This window comes from Podarcis filfolensis (genome assembly GCF_964270895.1).
Source record: "Podarcis filfolensis genome assembly, chromosome: 16".
In the NCBI taxonomy this organism is placed as follows: domain Eukaryota; kingdom Metazoa; phylum Chordata; class Lepidosauria; order Squamata; family Lacertidae; genus Podarcis; species Podarcis filfolensis.
Window position 1 is genome coordinate 12,204,718 of NC_139620.1, and position 16,732 is coordinate 12,221,449.

The 16,732-nt window shown below is 44.6% G+C and overlaps 2 protein-coding genes across 6 annotated transcripts in view; one reads left to right on the forward strand and one right to left on the reverse strand.

The window, feature by feature from the left end:
• Window positions 1-9,964, reverse strand: part of FLRT1 (fibronectin leucine rich transmembrane protein 1) — a 158,405-nt gene extending 148,441 nt beyond the window's left edge. For both annotated transcript variants that reach the window (XM_083591783.1, XM_083591782.1), the window contains exon 1: window positions 9,657-9,964. The gene's annotated coding sequence lies outside the window, so the exon portion shown is untranslated. The remainder of the gene's footprint in view (window positions 1-9,656) is intronic.
• Window positions 1-16,732, forward strand: part of MACROD1 (mono-ADP ribosylhydrolase 1) — a 309,756-nt gene that overhangs the window by 193,401 nt on the left and 99,623 nt on the right. The window lies entirely within an intron of this gene.

Here is a 16,732-nt window from a genome sequence, read left to right on the forward strand (position 1 = left end):
GCTCAAGGAGGCATACATTGTTCTCCCCTTCCCAATCTTATCCTTCCAACAACCCTGTGAAATAGGTTAGGCCAAGAGGCAGTGATTGGCCCAGTGTACTTCATAGCTGAGCGGGGATTAGGACCCTGCTCTCCTAGGTCTTAGTCCAGCCCAACAACCACTACAACCATCACTGATTCTCTCACACTGACTTGCTCAAGGCCCAAACATCTCCTAGTGAGTATCCTAGAGAGGTGGGAGAGGTACCGTGCAATTTTTTCCTCAGAGATGTCTGGCTGTCCCAGGTTGGGAACAGGACGCTAGGGTAAGTGGGCTTTTTCCTGGCGCCTTTATTCCTCTCCAGCACCTTATGTGCCAAGGCCCCGTGCCCTGTAGTTCCCCATTGATTAATAAACACACCAACACGAGTGTTTTGGATTATGGGCTAAACAGGCCACAACTTTATTGGTTACAGATGTGAGCAGTTTGGCTTAGGCATTGGGTGAAACCAGGCGTGGAGGCAAGAGGGAAGCCCCCAGCTGCGCCGTGATTTAAATTACCTGCGGCCACGCTTCCCACTGGCATAGATTGACCGGGCGGGGCTGACGTGGCTGAGATTGGCACAGGGGGGGGCGTTAATCTCCTGCCCCCTAGCCGGGTCGCTAAAAGGGCCCGGATGCCTGCTGCAATGCTGCCCACCCCAGAAGATGAGCGAGCTTGCTAAGTCCTTCTCTGTTCAAAAGAAAATAACACACAAACGCACATACTGCCCCAAACACCACTCTTAATAACGTTGCTTTTTCTCCCAGAAAGTCAGGAGGAAAGGGCCTTTGTTCTCTGGTACTTTTCCACACACAGGATACCATTACTAACTTTATGAAATTCACTGTCAGGAGATATACTTTGTAGTGACGATGGAGGCCACAGAAAGCTTTCAAAAGAAACTGGCCAGATTTGCCAAGGAGGAGGTCTGTCGCTGGTTGCTAAACCATGATCATGAAAAGGAAGCCCCAGCTTCAAAACACAGCTGAGTATCGGCTGCTGGGGGGGGCAATAGCAGAAAAGGCTCTCACCTTCCATTTCTTTAGATAAAATATAAATAAATAAATGTTTTATATTAAATAATATAATAATATTTAATAAATAAATTATAATAATAATATAATATAATATAATATAATATAATATAATATAATATAATATAATATAATATAATATAATATAATAATCAGAGCTGTCTAGTCATTTTGGCTTGGTTGTTTGGGGTTGTCTGTCTGACCACAGTTGAAAACAAGACGATAAACTAATCCAGGGATACAAAGCCTCACTTCCAGGGACCAAATGCAAACTCTCTGTCTGTCCCTTGGGAAACCAGCCATGTCACAAACCCTGTTCTGGCCCTGCCATGCACCCCACTCCCCTTGAGAGTTTTTGCCTGGCTGGAATGTGTTATAGAACTCTGATCACATTTCTTGCTTACCTGGACGTAGGCTAGAGAGGTGTGTTTGTGTATGGAAACAAGCCTACTTTACAAAGGTAACATTTACATTTGTTGCTCCACCTACTTTGCCTCTGGCCCTACCTGCCACTGGCATGAAGGTTGCACCAAAGGGAACAGGGACTTCAGGCTGAAAAAGGTTCCCCACCCCTGACACAGAATCACAGAATTCCTCCAGGGCCCTTCAAAAACTGCAGCCAGCATTGAGGTTGGTCTTTGGGCTGATCCAGCAAAACCTTTCGTTTCTGTTGCAGTGCAAGCACTCATTAATATGAAACATCTTGAAAATTCAAAGCACCAGTTTGCCAACAACAACACACCCGGGTCCCCTCTTGCAAAAGGAGCGGCATGTGGTGCATTGGGGTCTCGTGGCCACAGTGCCATGGTCATCGACATACCTACATACATCTTTCCCCGAAACAGCAGCCACAAAGCAGAAGGCACTGACCCAGGAGCAGAGCTCTTCCAATCTTGTTGGGAGAGGCTCCTGGCTTTCTGTGCTGGCTGCTTGGCATGCGCTGCTTTGCTGTCAAAAGCAGGGAAGGGACCCGCCTGGCACCGGCCTGACAGCTTGCCAGGCCCCCTTCACCCGCGGGTGGCAGAGTCCATCTCCCAGAGCCCAGGAAGGTGATTAGAGATGACAATGTCAGAAGCCTTGCGCTCTGCCGGGAGCCTGTGGGACGGACGCAGCGGGGAGAACGGATCTGTAGGGCAGACATCCAACCTCTGCACGTATGCACACACACACACACATGCGCGTGCCTGACCTCTCGGTGGCCTTGCTGTTCAGCGACCTGAAGCACAGGGAGTTCAGACAAACAGTAAGCAGTGAGGCAGCACTGGGTCTTAGATTTGGGGTGGGGGAGCACCCTCCTTAATATCCCCAAAGTGGGACATGCAAAAACAGACTGGACCTTCTTAGGAGGTCCGTGCAGAGTGGCAATCTCTGCCATCTCCAGGTCAATCTCAGCCATCTCCAGGTAGGGCTGGAAAAGACACCCTGATCGAAAACAAGAGCCGCTGCCTGTCAGTGTAGACAGTACTGCACTAGATAGACCAGTATAAGGCAGTTTTCTATGTTCCTATGACTCCACACCTTCAAGGGGTGGCTAGTCCACTTGGGTTTTCTGTAGAAGGACCATGGCTCAGTGGCAGGGAGAGAGAAAGAAAAGGGGGTGGTTCTTCCCACTTTTAGTTCTGGACTAATCCATCACTGGCTTCAGCCCCTACCCAAAGTTGTCCTCTGTCTAATTCCCATTTAAAGCTATAGAAGCTACCAACCCTCATCACATCTTGTGGCAGTGAGTTCCATCATTCAGTTATGCATTTGTGCAAAGAAAAGCTTTCCCTTTGCCAATTCTAGATCTTGTGCTGATTGGATAACCCAGATTCTAGTGTTAAAGAAGAATGAGAAAATGATATATATTTTTCTTACTTTATGGGGGGCAGGGGACGATAGCTCCTGATTATTAACTTGTCACTGTATCATGTCCTACATTTTAATATCTAAAAAAGAAAAAAAGGAGTAACTACTGAGAGAGTTTGCCAATTATTACATTTAAAATAATCAATTAATCAAAAAGTTGGTTAAAAAGCAGACAATTAATCGGCTACATATTCTTCCATAGATGTTCAGTAGTCCTAAATAAAGAACCATCATCTTAAATGCTAAGATAGTGATAGGATGAACAATACCACAGTGTGTGTCTCCATGTCATTTCTAGAGCAAACTGTGCTTCCAGTCCTGCAGACCATGCCCACCCCCATGAGGGCTAGAAACCTGATTTTAAATAAAACACAAAAAACCATGCAGCCTGCTGGCCCACAGTGCATTAGCAGGGCCACTTCCCTTATATTCACATCTCTGCCACCTCTCTTGCTACACTAGACGAATAATAATCATTGTATTGTCTTGATTTTTCACTTTCACGGCTGCAGCATGCCTAACAACCACACTTAGAGCCTCCATGTCCAAGCCCCGCCTGGCTGGCGAATTTAGCAGCTGATTGTCTCAGAGTCTCAACAGCCCCACCCATCCTGCCCAGCCCTGTTTGCCACCTACAGCCAACTGAGCAGCTTCAGACATCCCCATCATGGACGACCTTCTCCTGTGTCTCCAGCTGATTGGTGCACTGGCATCAGCCTCCAGGCACCCTGCCTCAAGTCTCCCGCCCTCCAGTAGCTCTTCAGAAAGTCTCCTTCCGTCGGCTGCTGTACCAAGCCCTGCAAAGGCAAGGACCACCCCTGGCTCAGGATGGAGAAAGGTAGCACTGGAACTAGATGCAGGCGGGATCAGCTGGTTGGCAGTTACAGTGAGCCTCTTCGAAAGACACGCTGTCAGTGCCAATCAGGGCGTCTTCTTCGGTAGCAATTCTGTCTCTGCCATCTCACCCAAATATGCTCACAGACATCTCAGATGTGCTTTGGCGGACTCAAAGCCAGCCTGTAGTCTTTTATTCCACACACATGTTCATAAATAGGGAAGCCAAAGGTGCACAGTTTAGCTATTTGGTTCCAGTCTTGGGGATCCTCCTCTAACAGGGTGTCGCCCATCACCGCCTTTGCAAACTTTGATGAGAAAAGGCCATGTTGCTCGTTCCCCATTTCTGTCGCATAGTCGAATAGGTACAACAGCCCCATTTCCAGAGACTGAAGGAACAGTGCTGGGAGGAAACAGCACAGGTAGTTGATACCTGCTCTCAAATCATAGCATAGTACCTGTGCAATAGGGAGGCTTTCCAGGTAGGGATGTGTGAACCTGCCAGTTTTGGTTTTTCCACGTTTCTCATTTTAAAGTCAGGTATCCATGTTCCTGTATCATCTTGCAAATTCTCATATTTTTAAAGTCGCTGATGAAAATTCACCAGTATTTTGCTGCAAAATTCACTCAGAGTACATATCTTTGTAAGCGATTTCCCCTAGTATAATGCATTTTTGTATGTTATTTTTACTAACCTAGGCATTTTCATACATACTTTGCCCTAATGTGTGCATTTTTAAACCCACTATTTTGTTGGAAAACTGCATTGCAAAATTAAGAGAAGTGCGAATTTCAATTAAGAGAAGTGCGTTTTTGGGTTTGCATAGTTTCAGCAAGAATGAATTGGGTAGATTTCCCTTTAAATGCAAACTGAACCAGATTCTCCCCCCCATGCCCCTAGTTGATGCCCATTCTCATGCCACAGCAAAAGGAACGATAAGATCCCTGTGCAACCAGGAAGATGGCTACCTTGCCCTACCAATGCAGAAAGTAAGGAGAGATATGTTTGGACCCATTTTGATGCTGTCCATCTTTCTTTATGAACAACACAGTAATTGTACAGGCATAACTTGGTCAGTTCAGACCACCTCAATAAACTGAGTCACACCCCCCCCCGCAGTGTATATAAAATATATGTTTACACTATGCTATACAATAAAACCTCGGTTGTCAAATGTCATCCATTCCGGTAGTCCATTCGGGTTCTGAAATGTTCCACAACCAAGGTGCGGCTTCCAATTGGTTGCAGGAGCTTCCTGCACTCAAGCAAAAGCCGTGCCGGATGTTCAGCTTCCGAAAAACCGGAGCATTTACTTCTGGGTTTTCAGCATTCGGGAGCCAAAACGTTCCAAAATGGAGGCATTCGGGAGCCGAGGTTTGACTGTAGTCCATTAAGCCAGGCCTCCTGACTCCAGGACTGGGAGGGGGAAATCCCACTTCCATCCCATGCCAGCTCCACTCCCATGGCCAGAAGAGGGGCACTGGGGAGCTTCCTTCTCCTGGAAGTGGCCAGGCTGCCCACAGCTGCACCCTCATCCTCGTAAGGAGCAATGTTTGCCAAGGGCAATAGAATGAGGTATGCCTGTACTCGCAATTGGAACATTTGCCATTGAAATACTTCATCCACCCACCATCTCCTGTGTTTTCTGGGGATACAGATCAAGGTGGAAGAGGAGGGGGGGCATATAGCATGGCTTTATTCCCACCCGCCCGAAATCCACACAAAAATGCTTCCCAGTCTTTATTTACTTATCACAGGTGCTAATTTGTTAAATCATTACCACCTGTTGTTGTAGACAACTTGATGGATGGTTTCCACCTTTCTGGCCTAAGTTTTATTTGTTAGAAATGAAGCCCCAGGTTCAAAATCATATCTGTGTATAAAGTTATGCCTCTCCGTATCCAGAATGTCTGTGGGTCTGACTGTTATTCCTTAGAAGGAGGCAATGATAATCTGTGCATGTTCAAAACATTCTGTGAATATTCAAAATTTGATAAAACATTAATTGGTAGTCAAAATCAGTTAAAGCTTTAGTCTTATTGCCATCTGACTGTCTTGGGAGACCTTCATAGAGTCATTGATAAAGGGCCAATTTTAATTGGTTGGTTAGTGTTTCTGCGACGATTTTGGTAATTGTTGTAGAGAGCAAAAGAAAAAGGAACATTGCAGATGGCCTTCTACATATGAGTGCCTGCTTTTGTTTATATCCTCTTGGACACCATCAAACCGCCGCCCTCCAAGGCACTCAGGGTTTATCAGATTCAGTAACACACTTAAATCTAACTGATTAATTAAGTTAGAAAATAAATAGATGATAAATCGGCTCTTTAGGATGTAACCCTATACCCACTTACCTGGGAGCAAGCCCACCTGAACTCAGTGGACTTACTTCCAAGCAGACATGTATAGGATTGCACTGTTAATCAATTAATAGAACACAAACCTCTTTAATCAATCAACAGCCCTAATTGTTACCTGGTGTTGCAGAATTGAGTCCCAAGCTCTGGGGGCTGCATCTGAGCAACCATCTGCTCAAACCAGCACCCCCTCTCCCGGCTTTTACACAGCACACCTTCATATCCTTATGTGATTGCACTTTTCTCCCTGTTTCTTGGAAGTTCCCTCGAGGTGTGCTGCTTGATGATGACAGATGATGAAACACCCCAGAGCAGAATAAGACGCCCCCCCACCTCCGCAAACACACACACACACACACACATGGGGATTTCTTCACCTCTGATTTTTTACTCTGTGGTTGCTGTGTTTATTTCTGAACACTTGCAAGACTACTTCTAGGCACAGGGGGCTAAAGAGCCGATTTGCCAAGAACTGTGAAAATTAATGCTGTGTGAATAAAAATTATTACCGAAAGAAAAATAAATCTGTGTGTGTTTGTGTGGTTGTAACATCAGCTACAACCCCTTGTTAAATGCTTCAGAATGAGCATTTGGGGGGACTGTTTGCACAAGTCCCCCCCCCAAATGATGCACACATAGGTTCCATCCCACACCCAGTCTGGGAGAAAACTTACAAGAAGCTCAGAGGCTTTTTCTGGGCCTGACATCTCTTCCATTAGATGATCAGGACCATGTTTGCAGGGACATGGCTCTTACTGTATTAAAATAAAAAGAACACTCTCCCTTCTTGGAGATAAATAGATAGACTATAGCTTTGTAAAATGGGTACCCTCTTTGGGGGGAAATGTCCCCGGTTTGGAATTGTACACACACACCCCACGCCAGAGTAATAAGTAAATGGCACACCTATTGAGAATAGCCATTAAAGGTTAAAGTTCTGCAAACTTTGACATTCTCCTATGCAAGCCCTCTTTTGAGACTAGTAGCACGTTTGCACGACCCATCCACCTCCAAGAGGTCCACACAGGGTGACTTCCTGGTCAATCACATGCTTGTTTCTCACTTGTTTCTCTTCTCCACGTTTAAACCCTCTGCAAGGCCAGGGGACCTTCCCCGGAACATCACACACTGCAGGGCATGAAACAGCCGCTACTACTACTACTACTACTACTACTACTACTATTGCATTCAACTAAAGATTGCAGTGTTAGTTCTAGCACGTACACACCCATGTGGAACCCCCCCCCCAAAAAAACCCCACACCCTTTCTCCTCCCATTCCCAGATAAGCAAAACACGTAGTAGAGATTAGATGCTGTCCAACTGAAAACACAAAGGCAAACTTTAAGGGGTGGGTGGGTGTGAAACAGGCGCAGAATAAAAGATTGAAAAATGGGGTCGTAAGTAAAGCTACAAGCCTAACTTTGAAAAGTGCGTAAGACTCTTAAAAGCTGCATAGGCTGAGGAATAAACAAACCCAAACATTAATGCACTTAGTAAAATCAAACTGAAAAGCAGCCACAAAATCCATGAAAGCAAATTGACCGGTGGGGGGGGGGGACAAACGTCTGCTCCTTTTCCTCTCTCCAGTTGTCATCCACTGGAAAAGCCCAGGTTCAAGGGAGCACAGAGAGGGGGAGGGGGAGCCTGTGCAAAGCTTAATTAAGATATTGGGAGAAACTTAATCCCGAATAAGCCCAAAGTTTGGAAGTTTACAATCTTATATCCTTTAGGGAAGCACTCAAACATACTGTAATAAGTGGTGCCTTGGGTCTGGGCATGATGCAACTTTCCCCACCAAGCCGTCTTAGTCTAGGACAGAGGCTGCTCTTAGCTCTTCTGATATATCATGCTTTGTTTACTTAAAATCAATGCTCTGCCTCATGGAAAAAGAAGGGGTGGGGGAGAAAGATGGGATGGCTTGACAATATGAGATTAAAAGCTTTACTAATATAATAATCTCCCTTTTGCCCTTCTCCATCACCTGCCACCTAAGCTCCTTGCAAACATCCATTAATTAAAGCCTCCCAACTTTCACATTCACTGTGTCGCCATTTTTAAAAATGAAATAAATCTCAAAATCTTTGAAAGTTGCAAGGGGAGGAGGGGGAAAACATGTAGGGTACCCCCCCTTTCTAACTAGTAGACTCCGAAAATAGATCTACACCTCGGTATAAACTGTAGATCATAATGCCAACTCAGAGCTGGGAAAATGAAGAGTTTGCAAATCAAATCCACGTATTCGTTTTCTTCGGGTGGGTGGGGGAATGCACTCTATTTGGGCTGCACAAATCATCAGTAAATCAGAAAACAAATCTTGCTGAAGGCTTGTTTTAAAACCTCAGAGAAGAAGAGAGCAGAAGAGAGCACTCTGTTGTCAACAGCTGGGACCCAGACCCAGAATGTCGGTTTCCATTTGCTTTGCTACAATTTGGATTTCAGCGCAATTTAAATAAAAAACCACAAATTACTATCATTTTAAAATTTGGCTTTTATATGTGACATTTGCCAGCCTACTGAGACAGCTGGTTTCCTTTCGATGCCAGTTTTGTGGGGTGGGGAAAAAGGGAGATGCAAGACATGTCATATATATGGTAAGATGTATCTATATTGCCAAACTGTTCTGCTGCGCCACTCTCCAGAGCTGCCAGTCAGCCCTCTTTGCCACTCCTGGTGAGAAATCAAATATTTTGCCATTTTGGGGGAAAGATGGCAAAGTGTTAGGAGTGCTGTTCCCATGCCTTGTCCGTGGAAAATACCTTCGAATGTCTCTATTTGTGTACTGGGATGTGCGGCTCGGCTACGCATGAGAAACCCACTAGACAAAAACACAACCCAAAACACGCGTGCAAAAGACGAACACAGAATAAGAAAAATATATTTCCCATGGCTAATCAACAACCCCCTGCTTCCATTCAGGTGTTGTTAACACCGCCTCAAAAGCATCAACATTCCACTCTTGCAAATGACCGTCAGTGCTTCGCACTGTGTTTCTGAACTGTAATTTCCCCCTCCCCATATCAAATGTCCAAATCACAAACATCAGAAAAGCAGCAGCAGCAGCAAACACTTTAAAAGTGCCACTGGGCATCATCGCCATCATTTATGTTCTATTGTTTAAAAAAGAAAAGAGGGGATAGAGAAGAAAGATTATCCTCTTCGTCTCCCTTAGAAATTCTGATGGCTTTTTTTTTTTTAATCCACTACATATTTGCCAAACCCACCAGCAATTTCATCAAAAATAAACAGAAAGAAAGTAGCAAAATGCCTAATGGAAAGACAGGATCAAAACCTGCCGCAAATATCCCGGTGAATTACCCTTTCTCTTTTCCTATGTTTGAACTGCTGTGTTGTTTGTTTGTTTCGGGTTCCTTAATAAATCTACAGACACACAGTCCAATTCAGGCACTTGAAACCCCCAGCTCCATCTCATCAGCTCTCCTTGGCTGATCAGTTCTGCCGGGCAAATCCTTGCCTCTTTTGGTAGCCACGTATCCTTGAGTCTTCAGAATGCAACATTTGTAGATATAGAAATAGAAGGGATAAAACGACATTGCCTTACCTGATCGGAGGAGGAGGGTTTGTGCTGTATGGTTGGGGATGGGCAGAGAAGCCCTCTCTCTCCCCTTTGCAAAGTTTATCACGACAGCCAGCCGCTTATTCCAGTAGCAGGAGCAAAATAACCGATGGAGAAGGGAATAGGAGATGGCATGGTGGGGGTGCAGAGCAGGGGATACAGCACTGAGAGGTGGTGGCGACGTGAGAGAGAGAGAGAGAGGGATAGAAATGAAAGGGATTAGGCCAGGGGTATTGTTCCTGTAAGGAGCAGAAGGCAGTGAGATGTCGAGATCCCTGTGTGTGTGTGTGTGTGTGTGTGTGTGTGTGCCTGTGTGCCACACGCTCCGGAAAGGGAGGATGCTGTGACACACACACGCCAGATGAGATCAAGAGCGCTGTTGGTTTGTACTAAGCGTTACCGCCGCTGCTGCTGCTGCCGCTGGTAATTTGGTCCAGGCTGAGGAATAGGGAGCTGTGATGCCTTTAGCATCCTTGCAAGTTTTCTTTGATCTGCATCCTCCAATCTGGACTATGCTGCACACACATAACATTGCAAGCAGCTGCAAATGACAACTGGGTGGCTGAAATGTCAGGGGTGTGGTGGCGGGGAAAGGCTTCTCAAGCAGGAGAAGCTGCAGCTTATAGAGACACAGAGTAGGGTTTGAATGATGGGGCCAGGTCTGAAAGGGGCCTAAGTGCTCTCCCCGCCCACTTCCTCTCTCCCTCCCTCTCTGCTGCAAAACTTGACCTTTGCCTCCTTCTTAAGATCCACTGGGCCAGACCCACTTATGGTGTAAACATGGAAGTACCTGATTTAAACTGGTTGGGGAAGAGAGGAAAATTTCCCAATGATGTAAAGGACATAAGAATAAATAAGAGATGGTGTGATTTTAAAGTCTCGTGGCATTAAATAAATTGAGCCACCCCTTCATTGGGTGCAGAGCCTGGAAAGTTCATTAAAAAAAGGAACTAGTTCAAGTTTAAGATGTCCAAAAAGGAACAAATTCCAATTTACCTTTGTCCCTATTCAAAAAGAACTTGTTTCGTTCATGTTCAGTTCACAGTTCAATTCCAGTTCATCCAAATGTTCCTTGGCTATCTCCCCCCCCCCCCCAATAATTCAGAATGTTGCAAGCTGCTACGCTGAAATATAAAATATACTTAAGAAAACTAAAACAACAACTACGGAAAAATAAAAACATGCAGATGGTGGAATAGGATTTTTAAAATTTATTTCCCCCAGCAATTATGATCTTTAAGCTCGAAGAGTCTATGAATAAAAACCACAGGTATGAGAATTAAAATTGTTCCAAGTTCTACCCAAAAATGAAATTATACCTTTCCATCTGCAGGTGAGGCAGTGGATGTTCTGGAGTGTTGTCTTGCCATGGTAATGAACTGGATGAGAGCCAACAAACTGAAGCTCAATCCAAATAAGACTGAGGCACTGTTAGTGGGTGGTTCCCCAGACCGGATGGATGGGAGGTTGCCTGCTTTTGATGGGGTTACACTCCCTCTAAAGGAGCAAGTATGTAGCTCGCAGATACTTCTGGATCCTTTGCTGTCGCTTGAGGCTCAAGTGGCCTCAGTGGTGCGGAGTGCCTTCCATCAGCTTTGGTTGGTGGTCCAGCTGTGCTCCTATCTGGACAGGGATAGCTTAACTTCTGTCATTTATGCTCTAGGCTAGATTAATGCAACTCATTACAGTTAGGGCTGCCTCTGAATACAGTTTGGAAACTTCAGCTGGTACAGAATTCAGTGGCCAGGTTGCTCACCAGAGCAAGATGGTTTGAGCATATTACACTGATCCTGGCCCGACTGCAATGACTGCCAATTAGTTTCCAGGCTTAATTCAAAGTGCTGGTTTTTGACCTATAAAGACTTAAATGGCTCAGGACCGCAATACCTCAAGGATGGTCTCTCCCCATTTGAAGCAACCTGGACCCTGCAATCATCATCTGAGACCCTTCTTCATGTGCCTCTTCCATGAGAAGTCCGGAGGGTGGCAACATGAGAACGGGCCTTTTCTGTGGTGGCTCCTAGTTTGTAGAATGCTCTCCCCTGGGAAGTTCGCCTGGTGCCTTCATTACATATCTTTAGGCACTAGGCAAAAACATTTTTCTATAACCAGGTCTTTGTCTGATTAACATTCTGTGGCCTTTTAAATGTATTTGTGGGAGGGAGTGTTATTGGTTTGTTTTTGTTTTATTGTTTATTTTTTGTTCTCAGTTTGTATTTTTATGCTGTGATCTGTGATTTTCAGAGGAAGGGTGGTATCCATCCGGTCTAGGGAACCACCCACTAATTTTAATAAAAAAACACCAAATAATTAAATCACATTTGGTTTACCGGACAATTATGGGAACTACTTTCAGGTGTTGTTCAGAGATTATTGAACTAATTCAGTGAATTCATTAAATTGAATCAGTTCATACAAAGCACCGGTTGGGTATACAATTTAGTCCCGTTACTGTACAGTGTGATGTGAGCATATCTCCATATTAGATTGTCTGGGAGGGTACAGAATGGGGGCGGGGGACCTGTAGCTTCTTCCGACTCCATCTCCAATCAGCCCCTGCCAGTATGGCTAATGGTCAGGGAGTTGCAGTCCAGCAATATCTGAAGGGCCACAGTTTTTCCCATGCCTGATATAAAAAGAAATCTGTCTAAAGTCATTGAGAACAAATTCCCGGTTGTACACTTGCTAGCGTATTGTAGTACCAAACACTTTTCAAAGGAATACTTCTTAAAGTAGGATACTCCCCTCCAGTTGTTCCCATTTTAGAGAAGGAGCAACTGGGGCCAAGCCCTAGGAGGTTTGAAGCCAAAGTTCAGAGGTGATCAACTGATGTTCTCACCATTGAACCACACACACATAAAGAGGGCCTGTGACTCAAGTGGCAAAAGAACATGCTCTCTGTGCATCTCCAACTAAAAAGGTGTCAAGGAGCAGAACTGGGGAAGACCTCATTCTGCCAAATACTTTGAAGAGAGGTTGTCATCAACACCAAAGCATGTGGCAGCAGATACAATCAATTGTGTGTGTGTGTGTGTGAGAGAGAGAGAGAGAGAGAGAGAGAGAGAGAGAGCGAGAGAGAGAGAGAGAGAGAGAGAGAGAGAGAGAAGGCCTATCTTTCTCTGACTTGAATATCTACCTCATTGCTTTTGATAGGTGGCCTGGGGTTGTATCCAACAAAGTCTTACTCAGAGAAGATCTGTTGATAATGGACCTAAATTAGCCGTGTCTATTAACTTCAGTATGTCTACTCTGAGCAGGACTAGCATTGGCTACAACCTCTGGATTATTATACTGTACTGTGAAAGAAGGGAACAGAAAATGCTCTCACTCGGTACTATGCATAATTTTATAAACTTCTCTCATGGGTTCCCTTGCTGCTGCTGCTACCGCTGCTGCTTGTAGTTGTTGTTAATAATAATTAAATTTATATACCGCCCTTCCTCCCAAAGGACTCCAGTGCAGCAGCTGTATTCTTTCTAAACCAGGAACAGGGAATCTGTGGATCTGTTAGAGCCCAGCAGTAAGGGGGGGGGGAATTCAATTCGCATTTAATGGCAGACCTTCCTAACTTGTACTTTCCAAAGCAATTCAAGAACTGAAACACAGCCATCCTCTGAAATTCATACTTCTCTGAATTTTGCAATGCAGCTCTCTGGCCAAGTAGTGTGTACAAAACTGCATACAGTAAGACTGCAACCTACATGCATTTAATGTGCACATTCAGCTTTATGTGCCTGGCAATTAATATTTTTATTAAGGGGGATAAGGAAGGGGGCAGGCGTCTGGGGGAAAAAGACACTGGCAATCCCACCTGCCATTGAACCAATGTGTTTTGACTATACGTGATTTTGTCTATAGGTTATGTTCCCCAGAATGTAAGCTCTGCGGAAGTTGTAGGCTTACTGTAAACTAGGCTAATGTGTGCATACAAAAGAACATACCAAAAGAACATATTAGGGAAAATTGCTTTGCCAGATGAGTATAATAGCAAAACTGTATACAAAAGAATGTGTATATTAGGATAACCTTGGCATGGAAAAGCAGCTGAATTTAAAAGAAAAAATCCTCAAACCAATGTTGAAATGTGGAGAACATAAGATTTGAAAAATGAGAAACTTAGAGAATTTCCCCATCCCTACCCGTCCTCCTCTGGGCTGTGAAGCCGTTTTGCTGAAGCCACGCCACCTGCCATCAGGTGTGTATTCAAATGGATAGTTTTAGATTGATCTTAAGCTGCATCTGGGTGGACAGAAAAGGCAGGGTATGTCAGTATTTTAAACAAATAGAATTCTATCCCATTGCAGTGACAAGTCTCTTGCACTTTACACACAAACACACACACACACACAGAGAGCGTGCAAAAAAGGAAACCCTTCTGCTTTGCCTCGCCTAATGAATCCAGGAGGAACGATGGCAAACGTCATAAATATTTATTCATCCCTTGTCATTTCCCTGTTCTGCGGCACTAATGAAGTGCCCTTATTAGTCTGTGATTTTCTCTGCCAAATTTTTGCATTTCACCAAACAGCTATTTCTGCCTGCAGAATCCATTCTGTTGTACACACACACACACACACACACACACACAGAGAGAGAGAGAGAGAGAGAGAGAGAGAGAGAGAGAGAGAGAGAGAGAGAGATCTTTGGTTGGCCCAGAACAGCTTAATCCCTCACACAAGAGATGGCAGCACTTGAGGAGAGGGAGGGCGGATCCTCAGAGCCTTCACATCCTGGGACCCCTTCTTCCTTGATCCCAGATTGCACCTGTTGGTTTGAGATTATTTCCTTGACGTGAGAAAAGTTGGCCACAGACAAGTAAAAGATTGTTTCTTATATCAAGAGCGGAGAACATTTTTCAGTCCGACAAGTGCATCCCCTTCTGGGCAGCCTCCTTGGGGGAGGCGGGCACTGGCCAATGGTGGGCATGGCTATAGGGAGAATAAGGTGGAGCAACACATGTAAATGTTACTTTGGTACAGTGGGCTGTTTTCTCAACACAGCGCTCTCTGTCTTCCATCCAGGAAAGCAAACGGGATTATGAGGGTTTGAGGACATATTCTAGCTAGGCAAAAGCATTCAAGGAGGGTGAAAACAAGGAGCGTGAGGGGCGTGGCCCAATAGAATGATCTGAAGTTCCCCACCCCTGATGTCTAGGATCCCATAGACATTCTGCTGGTGCAGGAACTGTGCATCTCGACCAGCTTGCATAGTACGAGTACAATTCACCTGTTGGTGGTTTCACATGGGCAAAGGTGGTGGTGGGAGATGGTTGCAACTGTCCTACTTCACAGCAAATGTTTCTGCTTCGGTTGCTTGCTTGTTTGGGGTGCCCAGAGTTGTTAGGAGAACCCTATTCCCCTCACAGAGCTACACCGAATCATGTAATTGTAGAATTACAAGGGTCATCTAGTTCAGCCCCCTGCAATGCAGGAATCTTAGCTAAAACATCCATGAAATATGGCCATCCAACCTCTGCTTAAAAACCTCCAAGGAAGGAGAGTCCACAACCTCCTGGGGGAGATTGTTCAACTACAGTTCCCAGAGTTCCCTGGGAAGGGATGTATTGATACACCACTCAGAGAATTGTAGCTCTGTTGAGGGATTAAGAGTCTCCTAACAACTCTTGGCATCCTTAACAGACTATAGTTCCTGGAATACTGGTCATTGACCGTAATAAAGGGATTGATTGATTGATTGATTGATTGATTACAGTTCCCAGGAGTCTTTGCAGGGGAAGCCATGATCTTTTAAAGTAGCATGATGCTGCTTTAAATGGATGGTGGAGATATGGCCTAAGATTACTCTGTTAGCCATTATGCTACGTCAGCCTTTATGTATAAGGAAGTTCATTAGATTAGATATCCGTAGGCCACGCTCCCAGTAAGAAATTTGAGCTCAAAACAAATCACAACAATGGCAAAGCAGTAGAATACACTAACAGATATTACCCTATCTGCGTAATATCCAAATCTCAATCCCCTATCAATAATGCAAAAACCACGAACAAATCAAATCGGCCTGAATTTGAAGGTATAGCAATCAATAATTCAAAAATTGCTTATCACAGAAATCAATACTTAATATCAACATTTCCAATTAAATAAGCCAATGAAACAAAATAAAGTCGATAAATCAGCAGCAAAATAACAATATGAATGTTCCGGGGTTTTTTATAAAAAGAATACAAAGTGGAAATTCATGTAGATGGATAGGAACAAGATTTAAATGTTTAGAAATATAGTAAATGAATATTCACATATCTCTGCCTAAGAGAAGCATGCCAAGCATACCCTTCCCTCACCAGGAACTGGGTATCACCCAAAGTTGGCGCAGCTAGGGAGGCTCAGAGGACAGCGTTCAGGCATTCCCCAATTCCTGTTATATGTGAACTGTGGGCGTGGTCTAGGACATACCCAACATGGCCTGTAGCTTCATTTTCCAGGTTCAGCTTTGGTATTGATCCACTGTGCTAGCCACTACACTAGCTTCCTGGCAGGTGAGTCACTGCTGAGTAGCAGGACAGAGAGAGGGATGAGTGCAGTGGTGGAGACGCTGCATTGGTTCTGCCGGTGAATTTGCACCGCACTGACCATCCTGCTGCCTCTGCCCCACCCAGAGAGGCACTTCTGTTAGTGGTAGGCAACCTGTCTTTCAGCGTCAGTTGAACACCATGACTGATCTTCTCTTTGGAGCTTCTGTTGAACTTCCGAAGGAATCTTAGACACTCTAGGGTACAGTCTGAAAATCCCTGCCATAACCGATGGTGTCCTGAAATTGGCTTGACCAGAGTAGATGTAGTTTATGGTCGAGGCAATTTTATTCCTAAAGAAAACCTCATTTTACAAGGGTGTTTCTAAAGGGTAGTGGAATTCTTTTAGGCTACATAGTTTATTTTTAAAGGAACACAGATATAGGCATACTAAAAATACACAATAAGATTGTCTTATTGTTCTTAAAATTCGCCAAGCATTGGAGAAAGTGTTGGAAAGGCATTTCTCATTCAGCATCCATGACAGTCAGTTCAAAACGTACATATGTCTTAATTTGTAGCAGTCTCGGTT